Source organism: Prionailurus bengalensis, chromosome B4 (assembly GCF_016509475.1).
Source record: "Prionailurus bengalensis isolate Pbe53 chromosome B4, Fcat_Pben_1.1_paternal_pri, whole genome shotgun sequence".
Taxonomy (NCBI): domain Eukaryota; kingdom Metazoa; phylum Chordata; class Mammalia; order Carnivora; family Felidae; genus Prionailurus; species Prionailurus bengalensis.
Genome location: NC_057358.1, coordinates 10,007,375 through 10,019,918, shown reverse-complemented (window position 1 = coordinate 10,019,918; position 12,544 = coordinate 10,007,375). Strand labels below are relative to the sequence as shown.

The 12,544-nt window shown below is 48.3% G+C and overlaps 1 protein-coding gene and 1 long non-coding RNA gene across 6 annotated transcripts in view; one reads left to right on the top strand and one right to left on the bottom strand.

The window, feature by feature from the left end:
* Positions 1-12,544, bottom strand: part of CELF2 (CUGBP Elav-like family member 2) — an 832,664-nt gene that overhangs the window by 372,495 nt on the left and 447,625 nt on the right. The gene's annotated exons all lie outside the window — the stretch shown is intronic.
* Positions 2,596-3,686, top strand: LOC122473173. Its single transcript, XR_006294605.1, has 2 exons — positions 2,596-2,779; positions 3,414-3,686. It is a non-coding gene; the product is annotated as an uncharacterized LOC122473173 (long non-coding RNA).

The following is a 12,544-nucleotide window of genomic DNA, read 5'->3' as shown; positions in this document are numbered from 1 at the left end:
AGAGGATTCGATCCAACTCCAGGCCACTCCCAAGGCTGTGCCCATTTGACAGCTGGCCCCTATGGGAAAAGAGCTGCTAAAAAGGGACAGGAATATACAAGTAAATACAGCACCTGGAATAGCTTCCATTCATGACGGAAAGCCGTTTGTCTAAAAAGAATCTTAAAACCCTAAAACGTTGATTATGGGCTTCTCTTGAAGAAACAGAGTGGAGAGACCGTAAGCTTTCATTTGTCTTTCCTTCACTTCTTATTAAGGGCAGTTTTGTGGCAGCGATAAAGTAAAATAACTCAGTATCGATGTTCGGTAAGCTCCCCATCAAACACAGAGGAAAAAGGGAAGAAGGATGTTGCTATAAAAATACCTGTAAACTGATCCATCCACATAAGACCACTTTAAAAGCCAGGGCAGATGGATTCTCGGTTGCCCTTTCTTTTCCCATTTCTGTCTAACAAGCGCAATCTTTCCTAACTTCCGTCTGAACAATTCCAAATGACGACTTGATTTGCAGTGATGGGCCTACCAGGAAGCCGGGAGCTCCGGTGAGCATTTAAAGTCTCGCCCTCCTCTGCCTCTCCGAGCTTCTGGTTCCTCCTGAGTAGCATGAGGGGACCCTGGTGGTCTCTTTCACCTCTGCCTCCATGAACGCCAGCACATCCCTACGACAACATCCCCACGTGTTGTCCTGTGACTGATATTACTGTGTATAAGCACAATACGTGGCTAAGAATATCGCATAATGGATGACAGCCCAGGACCAGACCACTCGGTCTTAAATCTCAGCCAGCACCCCAGGACCAGCTGTGAGACCTGGCGAAGCATTTAACCTCCCTCTGTCTCTGAGCCCGAGTTTCCGCATCCATGAATCGGGGCTATGGATGGTACCTGTGTCACGTGCTCGTCTCACCATTAAGTGAGGGAATGAGTGTGTGCCATCATTACTATTATGGGGTGACAGTGGTTCTCTGCGTATCAGGCTCATCCAGGGGGCTTTGAAACACCCATAGGTAAAGGCTCTATTCCAGAGGGGTCGGATCAGTAGATCTGGGAGGGGGCTTCGGAAGCTGCCAAGTCCGTGCAGGGGGGACCCTGATGCAAGGCTGGAGACAAAGACTACAGCAGGCCATCATCAGTTCATCATCAGTTCATACATCAGTTCACAGCAGGCCCCCAGAGACAGGTAAGGCAAACTTTGGGGGAATGAGAAGCACACACCTTAGACCCAGGCAGGCTTGGGTTCAAACACCAGTTTTGCAATTTCTCAGCCACGTGGCCTGGAGCTAATCACTTATCTCCTGGGAGTCTCTGTTTTCTCATCTGTAAATGGAGATAGCACCAACTTACTGAGTGTTGCCGTGAGGTTTAGAGAGATCTGTGAAGGCTCCAGCAGGCAATCGGCACAGGATGCTTTAAAAAATGTATACTTATCCTTACGTAGATTGCTCACAACAGAAGGAAAGGAAACAGAAGAGCTGGCTATCTGGGGCCTCTGGAACAGGCAGTTAATCTTCTAAGAACTATGAATTATAATTTGTCTTTTTTAGGTAACAAATACATCGGTATGTTACATGTCCTCCCTTTTGAACAAAACAAATTTATGTACTCTTTGCTACACAGTTGTTTTTTTTTTTTCTTTTCTTTTCTTTTTACTTAACAATATATCTTGGGGATTTTTTCCAAATCCGTACATACGGAAGATCCTCATTTTTATTCTACAGAAACATGGTATTCCGCTGAAATGATGTCTCATAATTTAACCAGTCGCCCCATCGAGGGGCATTTAGGGGGTTTTCTAGCATTTTCTCATACAAACAATGCACCAATGACTAACTTTTAAATAAGTCTTTTCACACAGATGTATCTGTAGGATAAATTCCTAGAAGTGAAATCGCTAGATCAGAAGGTTTGTACATTCGTTATTTTGTTAAAAAATCCCCCACCCACCCTCCGTAGATTTTGCACCAGTCTGTAACTCCCATCAGGAATGAGAGGGAGCCTGCTCCCCACACCCCCATGAACACACGCTCTTGTCAAGCTCTCTGGTCTCTGGCCACCCAATGGTCAGGAAGTGGTATCCCATGGTTTAATTTGCCCTCCAAGTACAATTGTGCCTATTTTCATGTTTTAGGACACTCTGAATACTCTTGCCTGGCCAATGATTCTTCCTATCCTTTGCCCGTTTCTCCATTGGTTTGTTGGACTATGTCATTTTGATTTATAGCAGCTCTTTACATATTTGACTTGGCAGGCCTTGGTCTGTGATATGAATTGCAAATATTTTTTTGCAGCTTGTCATTTGTTTTTTGACTTTGCTTATTGCTAATTCGTCCTCCTGTATTTGTTCGTTTGCCCACGTAGAAATTTTTTTTTTTAATTTTTTAACGTTTTATTTATTTTTGAGACAGAGAGAGACAGAGCATGAATGGGGGAGGGGCAGAGAGAGGGGGAGACACAGAATGGAAGCAGGCTCCAGGCTCTGAGCCATCAGCCCAGAGCCCGACGCGGGGCTCGAACTCACGGACCGTGAGAGCGTGACCTGAGCTGAAGTCGGACGCTCAACCGACTGAGCCACCCAGGCGCCCCAAACGTAGAAATTTTTTATGGAGTTAAATTTACCAACTATTTCTCTTATGGCTTTTGGGTTTTGTATCATGGTTTTAAAGAGGCTTCCCTGTGCTGATGTCACCAGAGAATTCTCTTCCGGTTTCCTCCGATAAATGTGTTGTTTGACATTCTGCATTGAAATCTTTGATCCATTTGAAATGTATGCTGGTGTAAGGTACGTATCTGTTGTTTACTTGACTGAATTCAAGTCATTTATATGGTTTTCATACTTCTAATATAAGTTCTAATATAGTTCTCATGTTTAGAGAAGAGCAATTTATAAGAAATTATCTGTACGGTAAGAAAACAAAAAACAAAAAAACAACCTTGAAAATTCCAAGCAAAGAGAAAATGAACAGTTATTCTTTCTTGTTAGAAAACTTCAACAGCTGACTTTCTTTCCATTTTCCTGGTGTGAAAACACATTTGATATTCTTCTCCTCCTTTTCAACAGTTGTCACTCATTTACTAAAAATATTAATCTTCACAGTGAATTGAATTAAAAATTACAGATGGGAACAGTAAGTGAAAATTTCTGAAGATGGCATTATTGTCCCCCTTTGAATGATTCTTTTTTGTGTGTGGGCAATCCTATCTCCTTTATCTGCAATGCTTTAAATGCCTCAGTGCAATAACAATATAATCATAAAAGCTAATTAGTAAAGATTTTGTGTCTTGTTAATGATGCACAATTGATTATGGCTTGAGGACAGAATGAGCCTAACCATTCAACCGTGAGGAGCATTGCATTTTATCTTCCTACAATATGTAGGTGATGGCATTTTTATTACTGTTTTTCTATTATGTAGACATCTGACCCAACTCGCCAGTCTGCTCTTCTGTGGTATCATCATTCACTACCACCCAACCTGAGCCCTTTAAAGATGTAGAGATCATTCTGGATGTCTGATTCCAGGAAGGATGAGGAGAATTAATGACACATGGACCAAACGGTGAACAGCAATCAGGGTGTTACCTCCCCATTCCATCTTTGCTTGATTTTTTTTAAACTATACTTCTTCCCATAAAGCCATAGGCCGTAATTATGTCGTACAAGCACCTGAATAAAAATCACTTTAAAGCAGCCACTTAAATAACTGTAATCTTTTTTTCTGGACCTTCTCACAGTCACTACTTCTTTATCAGCAAATAGACGTAGCTAGACACAGATATAGGTAAATGTAAGAATATTTATGTAGAGAAAGGAACATCACACAGAGACTCTGGAACACCCCAGCAAATGTCTCTTCCACTGGGCTTATGTCCTGCCAGATTCATCCCCCGAGTCTAATTTCTGTCTTCCTTCCTCTCTCACTGTCTTCCTTCTCTGTTAATGGTTTCCTTCTCCATCTCCAGAGTCTCCAACTCCAAAGCTGTGTGCATCTGTAGCTGCTTTCTTGGGGGTTTGGTCCAGTACCCAGTTTTTCAAGGAGATGGGAGTTTGGCTCTTTTCTAAGTTGGTGTGGATCGCACAGCCATGATGAGAAAAGTACATGATAGGTGCGAATTTCAACGTGTAAGGATTAAGAGTCTGTTATGACATGGATCTGCCTTCAGAACGTACAACTAAGACAGTAATTCTGGCATAGTTATTCCCTGTTGCAATTTCCCGACACTTGAAAATGTCCAAAGATATTCTCCTTGGAGGCCTGCACAGAAGCTCTGGGGCCTTCACTCCCATGACGCAGGGCAGCCCCACCCCCTCTTGACCCTGAGCATTGCCCTGGCTCGATGCCATCCTGTCCCTATTTGCCCCTCCACTCTCCTCCTCACCGTGGACAGTGGGGGGAGAGCTGCCCTGTGGCTGGTGGGGCAGCTCCAGAAGCTCACAGTGTGGAAGAATGAGAGGGAATCTGTCATCAGAAGGAGTGTTTGGCTATCTGGAGAGGGGACTTACACGTCTCTTCGCGTAGAGGGCCTTTCCTCTCTCGTGTCAGCCTGTTGCTGAGCCGTGACTTCATTATATCTGGGCTGCCGGGCCAAAAAGGCAAGACTCAGTGTCGCGTGTGGGACCAGAGTGTGATTTAAACGGAAAAGTGTGACCTGCCTTCTTTCCTCTTTGCCCAATGGTAAAGGGGCTGGCTTTAGGGGAGAGACACTGGTTGAACTGGAAAGCCTGAACAGAAGGCATGGAATTGAGGAATGCTCCAGTTCTCAGCTTCAAAAACCAGCGTCCTCGGAGGAGTTGAACATCATGGAGCCATGCCTACCCACCCAGTCACCCTTCTCCTGGCCGGTGCCTACTCACTGAACAGAAACTTACCAAAATTAGGGCTTCACTATTTGGAGGGTAAACAAGAAGGAGGTGCTGCAGACGAGTTCCTGGTAGGCTTGAAGAATGTGTCCTGATGGCTTTGGGAACTGGCTTTTATAGACACTCAAGGTCTAGCTAAATAGTAGGTCACAAAATAGAGACGGTCACCAATGGCACAAGAGCTATTTGCACAAGTTACCACAATGCTATCTCTAGAAAATTACTGTTGCCGTGTACCATACGACAAAGTTCAAGTCTGACCATCCTGAAACGTGACTTACGAGGTGTTTTTCATGGAAGTTCTACTTCCGTTTGGTGTAGGCTTTAGCTTGTCGGACGCCATGCGTGACCTACCTTCATAACAGGCCTTGAACAGGCGATCTCTTAACACGTGCTGATGGCTGAGGCCATTCTGTCTCAAGGACTTTAACTGAACTTGTATGTTTTATACTTGTGGCCCGAGGCAACTTAATCACAACAGTTGCAATTTTATATGCAAAAAACTGATAAATAAGTAAATGGTATTCAGTTTCCAAAAGAGGGTGGCAGCCGTGGGAAATCCTAGGAATAGTCACTGTTCCCAGGTCCCTGGTGAAATCCTGGCCATTCCTCCACACTTCCCTGTGAAGGGCGGTCCCCGGGTAGCATGCCGTGATTAAAGCATGCCCCGTACCCTACCCCCAGAATAAAATCAACAGAATACTAAGGACCATATCCATCTCCCCCTGTGGTTGCTACTATTTACAAGAACATCGAGCAGTTTTCCTTTGCCCTTTGTCTGGAGCCCGCCCCCCCCCCCCCCCCATCTGAGATCCTGAGTGCTTTAAGCCTCTGGCCCCACTGGCTCAGACCCAATGTTTGCGGCCGGGGGGTGGGGGGTGGGGGCGGCATGGACAGAAACGGACCATCTTAAAGGGCTGTGTGGGCCACGTGCTCTCAACTGCAACCACTTTCCTCCGTGTTCCCTCAGAGTGATTTTCTCTGGGGCTCCAGCAACCCAAAACTACAGAACGCTCTCAGAAATACCCTTCGGATCACGGTCTTTCCCCAGCTCAACCTTCCTGCTCCATTCAAAGGCACGCAGTAAAGATGGAGGCACAGGCCTACGGAAACTGCAAACCAATTAAGATATACCAGTGTGGCCAGATACCAGCCCTACCCCAGGGGATAAACTCTGAATGGAGGAGGGAGGCCTGGTGAGGGATGGTGGCTCCTCCTTTGTAATCAGAAAAGCCCCTCAAGCAACCCAGAATCAGAAAGGGGACAAATACTCTTTTAACATAAAAAAAAAAGTCAAAGTTCTGTCAACCTGAAGAATGTGAATCTCTTAGTAGACAAAGTAAGGGGTTTTAGCCAGAAACAGATCTTTACAGTGTGAGTCTGAATTTCCAGGTGGGATTGAGAAAACAACCGTCTGCAACCCTAAGCACCCCTCCTGCCACCCCCATCCATGCCACCCTGTCTCCCACTCTGCACTTAGCATCCCCTCTCTCTTGTCCGTGGCAGTGAAATCAGGCTTGGGAGAGACCTCTTGGAGACACAGCCCACTTGGGAAGCAGACACGAGGACACAGCAAGGTTTAGGGGCTGATAGGATATTCCAGAAAATGCAGGGGCTTTGGGAGTAGGACAGAGATGAATGGAGAGAGAAAGACTATGGGAAGGGAAGGAGTGGGAGGGGCTGGATGAGAGGAGGGAACATCCATATGGGGCATCCTCAAGTTCTGGGAGGGGAGACTTCACATGCTGTCTTAACTCTGTTCCAGGGGATATAACACAACATCACAGACTCGGTGGCACTTAAACAAAAGAAGTTTAGTTCTGGAGACTGGAAGTCCAAGATCAAGGCGCCCGCAAGGTCAGGTTCTCGTAAAGGCCTTCTTATTGGCTCAGGTACCTCATCACATGGTGGAAGAGGCTGGGAGTCTCTCTGGAGCCTCTTTTTTTTTTTTTTTTTTTTTTTTTAATGTTTATGTATTTTGAGAGAGAGGGAGAGAGTGAGAGAGAGGGAGAGACAGCATGAGCGAGCACGAGTGGAAGAGGGGCAGAAAGAGTGAAGGAGAGAGAGAATCCCAAGCAGGCTCCGCACTGCCAGCACAGAGCCCGACGCAGGGCTCCAACTCACGAGCTGTGAGATCATGACCTGAGTCGAATCCAGAGTCCATCGCTTAACGGACTGAGCCACCCAGGCGCCCCAATTGCTAACTTTTACAGAGAAGTTCTATTTGTCAGGCGGTGTTCTAAGCACTTTACATATGTGAGCCTACTCTGTTTTCACTACGACCTATCATTGTTGTATCTCCATTTTATGCATGAGAGAAGTGAGACCTCGAGAGGGTGACGTAACCACCCAACTTCCTGCAACTGGGAAACCAAATAGCCAAGAAACCTCTCACCCGGGGGAGGGGGGCAGTGTGGCCCCACAGTCCACACTCTCGGTCATCTCTATACTGCAAGGGGGAAGGGGGGACACAACGGAAGGGATGCTGGGGCAGGGTCAGGGTGAGAACAGTGATTTGAAATAGGGACATCATGGAAAGCCTCACGGGAAAGGTGATAACTGAGCAAAACCGTGCACAGAGGTGAGGAGGAGACAGGAGTCTATCCGAGGGAAGACCGTTCACTTGCAAAGCCAGAGGGAGACAGGCCTAGCCTGAGCAGTGTGACCAAGGCGGGGACCAGCAGCGACCAGGCTGAGCGTCCTGGCCAGGCTGCAGAGGGCGGCTCAGAAACGTAGACGAGGCCTGCGGCTTTCAGTCTGGAGAGTCTGAGGGGACACGTGGCACGGTCTGACGTTCACATTAAAGTTCTTGCTGCCGGGCTGGGAATACACTAAGGATTTCTGGGGTAGAAGCTGGGAAACCAGTCAGAGGCTTGTTGACCTCCAACAACACAACACTGCCGGGGCGGGGGGGGGGGGGGGCGGTGGTCAAGGGACAGAAGGGGTCAGCAGGCCTTGAGGGCCTCCCTAAGCTCACGGTGAAGCCCCATGTCCCCGGGCTGTGCAGGGCCAGTCGGCTGCACTGTTCACAAAGACCCGCCGACCTGCGGGCAAGGTTGGGAGATTCTGGACACCGGAGGAAACACGAGCTTCTGTTCTTGGCTGCCTTGTGCTCACCAGATATCACTGACTGACATTCTTATTGACTTGGGTACAAGCTGTTCTCGCTCACCTCATCTCACTTTCCCCTCAGGGCTCTGATTCCTTCTTTCTTCAACTGTTACTTCTGCGGAGGAGAGCCCTGAACTCCACACCCGGCCCACACACTTCTAACTTCCACCAGCACATCTACGATTCCCTATTTCCTACCCCACAGCCTCCGGATGCCCCTATTTCCTGACCACCAGACCAGGAGGCCAGATTTGTAGTTGGACCTCAATCCACCTTGGTTTTTGGCTCTCGTCCAAATGATGGTGATTCCTATAAATTATCCTCTGAGACTTCTTCTCTTTCCATTCCCACTGCCATGCCAACGTCCTTCCCTTGGATGACATTTCCCGCCCTCTGGGTGATTTCCAGAGCTGCCCAACTGGTTGCTCTTCTCCCAGACCCATCCCTCACTACAAACTCCTGTGAGCTCAACCTTGCCAAAGGCAAGCTGTGACCCTTGCTGCAAAATCCCCAGCTGTTCCTCACTTCCTGGTGCGGGTGTGCCCCAGTGTGGCAGTCCACAGTCCCCAGATACGTCCAAGTCTGTCTCCAGCTTCATTATTCCCTCGACGAAACTGACCCTGCACGGCACGTGACTTGTGAGTCTTCTGTCGTATCCTGCACATTCCTGCCTCATGTTCTTGGAGCCACACCTGCCTTCTTGCAGCTTTCCCTCATTCCCTCTTCATGAAGACCTTCTTATTCTCCCAAATTGGAAGCATTTTCTCCCTCTTCTAAAATGACATCGTTGTCTTATGCATTTGTGGTACAGATGAGGACTTTTGTCCTATTACACTCTTCATGACCTTGGAAGCAGAAAGTTGAAGGCATTATTGAATGTCTGCGAGTGTCTATCAGGGAGTACTCTAGATGCTAGATACCTAGGTGCTAGGTACCAGAGTATCGATCCCAGGCACCTAGGTGCTCACTTATTCATTAACTTCTTTACTCAACAAACATTGAAAGCCAGGCATTGAGGACACCAAGGTAATAAGATACCATTCCCCTCTTCAATATGCTCGTTAGGTATTTAACACAACATGAAATAATTTACACATTACGGGAGTGGTAATCCGACCATCCTCAGTTAACAATTATGTTTCACGCTCCCGTCTACTCCTGCCCTCATAAATCAAGGTAATTACTTGGCAATCTGGCTGGGCCTTGTAAGGCAAAAGAGCTGTTCATGTCTTGTGTCAAATGGTGAAGAGGGAGGAGAGGAAAAGGGTAAATTACCCTGTTTCCCATCTGTGCCCAATCAGCTCTAAATCTCCAGGAAAAATGTGCTCAGGACCTCCAAAGACAGATCCTTCCCACAGTGCATCCAAAAGTAGGGTTTTGTGCAGTAGGAAAGGGGCTGGCTATAGTAGGTGTGTAAGCATATCTGAAACTTTGTGCTGATCTTTTATGTTTGAGAGAGAGCGTGTGCACTTCTAATGGATTTAAAAGGTTACCTTACCTCCCCCGACTGTATACACAGCTAGCAGAACAGGGCTCTGAAGGTCTGACTGGGACATGTGCCGCACATTTTAAAGACGCCCCGTGAAATGGACAACACAACTGTCTGCTCAAGCTCAGGTATGATTCTGATAAGTTACTGATCTTTGATACAACGTCCAACAGGCTGAGATTTAGAAATGTGTTCTCGGGGAGCCTGGGTGGTCCAGGCGGTTGAGCGTCAGAATTCGGCTCAGGTCATGATCTCATGGTTTGTGAGTTCAAGGCCCTCATCACGCTCTGTGCTGACAGCTCAGAGCCTGGAGCCTGCTTCGGATTCTGTGTCTCCCTCTCTCTCTGCCCCTTCCTCTCTCTCTCTCTCTCTCTCTCTCTCTCAAAAATAATAAATATTAAAAAAAAAAAAAAGAAATGTGTTCTCATCATACAGGAGATGCCTAAGATGGGGCAAACAAGTAGTTTAAATGCCCCCTAAAAGTGAAAATAAGAACAGCATGTGAAGTGTAGTCAATATATCATAGTGGTTAGGAGCTTTCGGAGCTAGTCTGCTTGGGCCGGAACGCTAACTCCACAGCTTACAAGTTGTGTGACCTTACATGAGTCACTTAACCTCTATATGCTTCATCTCTAAATGGAGATAATATAACAATCCTCAGAAGTGTTGTTATGAGTATTAATGAATTAATATGTATAAGATGCTCCGAACGGCGCCTGGCAATCATTAGCACCATGTCAGTGTTTACTAAATACAGACAATGTTTTTTAGACTTTGTCTTTTTTTTTAACTTCATCTTTTATGTTTTTTGGTGGGGAGAGAGATAGAGAGCAAGCGGCAGAGGGGCAGAGAGAGAGGGAGGGACAGAATCCCAAGCAGGCTCCGCACTGTCAGCACAGAGCCCGATGTGGGGCTCGAACTCATGAACTGTGAGATCGTGACCTGAGCCGAAATCGAGTTGGATGCTTACCCGACTGAGCCACCCAGGTGCCCCTGAGACTTAATCTTTTTAAGAAAAGAAGCATAGGGCGCCTGTGCCCATCAGTCACCCCACACGGCATGGGAATGTCTTCATGACCTCATCATTATTTGTAGACAACTCTCCGTTCCCGATGGTCTACGGGGCAGCCAACGTTATTTGTAAGAAAAGGGAGAGGAGTAAGTTCTGCCACGCACAGTACATTTTTGTGTTTAATACTCTCTTAAACAGAAGAAAAACATCCAAAGAGGAAAAAATCTTCCCCAAATGATACCTGAATCAACCCGCATGAAAGATGAAAGTGGGGTAGGTAACATAACCCTCTCATAGGGGACGCATGCCACAGCATTACCGAGCACCGCGTGCGGTCCTGTGGGGAGAGAAGATCCCCCAGTTGGCCCTCTTTATGCCTTGTTTCCTCCTTGATGTGCAATTTCATCTTTCTGGGGTCTACATAAATCTCTCGCAGCCGGTATTATCTTCCCATCATGAGTGAGCGGCCATAACGACAGCCACCTGTTTTAGTGACTGAGCCAGGATGTCAACACTTGCAGCGGAGTGTTGTTAATCTAAGTAACCTTTCCCTTCAGGGACGCCACCCCCGCCCTCATGCAGTTACAAGCCATTTCCAGAGCACCTGTTCCCCCTCTCGTTCTAAAAGGTAAATTCCTCCCAGAGGGGGCCCCCTGCTCCTACCCCCACCCCCCGCCACGCCATTTGTATAAATCCTGCACTTTCGGTCGCTATGGTTTTCTCCATCGCACCAGCAGGGGGAAAGAGCGCAAGATGGAGACGTATTGTTTGAGCAAGCACGTTAACATGCTGAAACGGCCCCGTCAGAAATTTGTCAACATTGTTAAGGGCCACCTTCCCGGGCTTCCGGCCGAGAACAGCTGCCGATACCGGCCGCGGGCCCTTGCGCCACATCTTCCTGGACGTCAGGGGCAGAAATAGCCCCGGGGGGGGTTCGGTGCCAGGGGCTGCCATGCTCCCCACTTGCCACTCATCCGCACGGGGCGCCCCCCCCCCCCGGCTCTCAGCACCTCCCACGACGCCGAACGCCGTTCCCGGGCTCCCCGACCCCGTTTCGGCAGCTGGCGCAGAGACTGCCAACGTCAGAACCGTCCTGGCGAGCCCAGCTACTGCGAGCCCGTGTGGCAAGAGGCCGAGGTAAGACTGGGGAACACGTGCCAGGGTCTGGCAGGGAGCAGGTTCTGAGCGTCTGTGACCTGCTTTGCTCCCTCCCCTGAGTACCTAAGTCTTGACCATCCTTCCCAGGCCCGGGCTGCATCTCACCTCCTCCACGGAGCCCTCCCAGCCTCTCAGCTTGCACCGCTCCCTTCCTGGCCACGTTGGACACTCTTCTCCGTCCTCTTATCTGTACTGCTGCACACACCTCCTCGTCCCGCTGCCCAAGTGCAGGTGGCCAAGGCAGGAAGGAGGGGAAATGGAGTGAGTTGTCTCCACCCACTACCTCTAACCTTGTCCTTCCTGCCCTGTGTCCCTGTGTCATGCTCATCAACAGCATCCCCTGCTCCTGGGCCACTGGCTTAGTACTGTTCCAGTCTACTCTTGGATGGAATGTCTGGGGGACCCACTGATGCCACTAGTCCCACAGACTGATCTGAAGCCACAAGTACCTTTTCTTTCTTCCATCCTGTTTAGATTTTTTTTTTTTTTTTGAGAGGGAGGGAGAGAATGCGATCGGGGGAGGGGGAGAGAGAGAGGGGGACAGAGGATCTGAAGCAGGCTCCGCTGACAGCAGGGAGCCCATGTGGGGCTTGAACTCATGAACCATGAGATCATGACCTAGGCCAAAGTTGGACGCTCAACCAACTGGGCCATCCGGGTGCCCCCATCCTGTTTAAATGGAAGGGTTGGCTCTCTTCTCTTTGGCTAATCCTTGCCATACCCTCTTGCCATACAGTCTTCTCAAGGACTGCACCCCCTTCTCCCCATCCTCTCTTTTTCCTTCCATGCATTTAGACATGTGCACATCTCTCCTGTCTTTGAGAGACATCCTACCTCAAAGTCCATCATTTCCCACCAGCGACCACGGCGTCTCGCTTGTCCCCCTTGATGCTGAGCTTCTTAAATGAATTTTCCA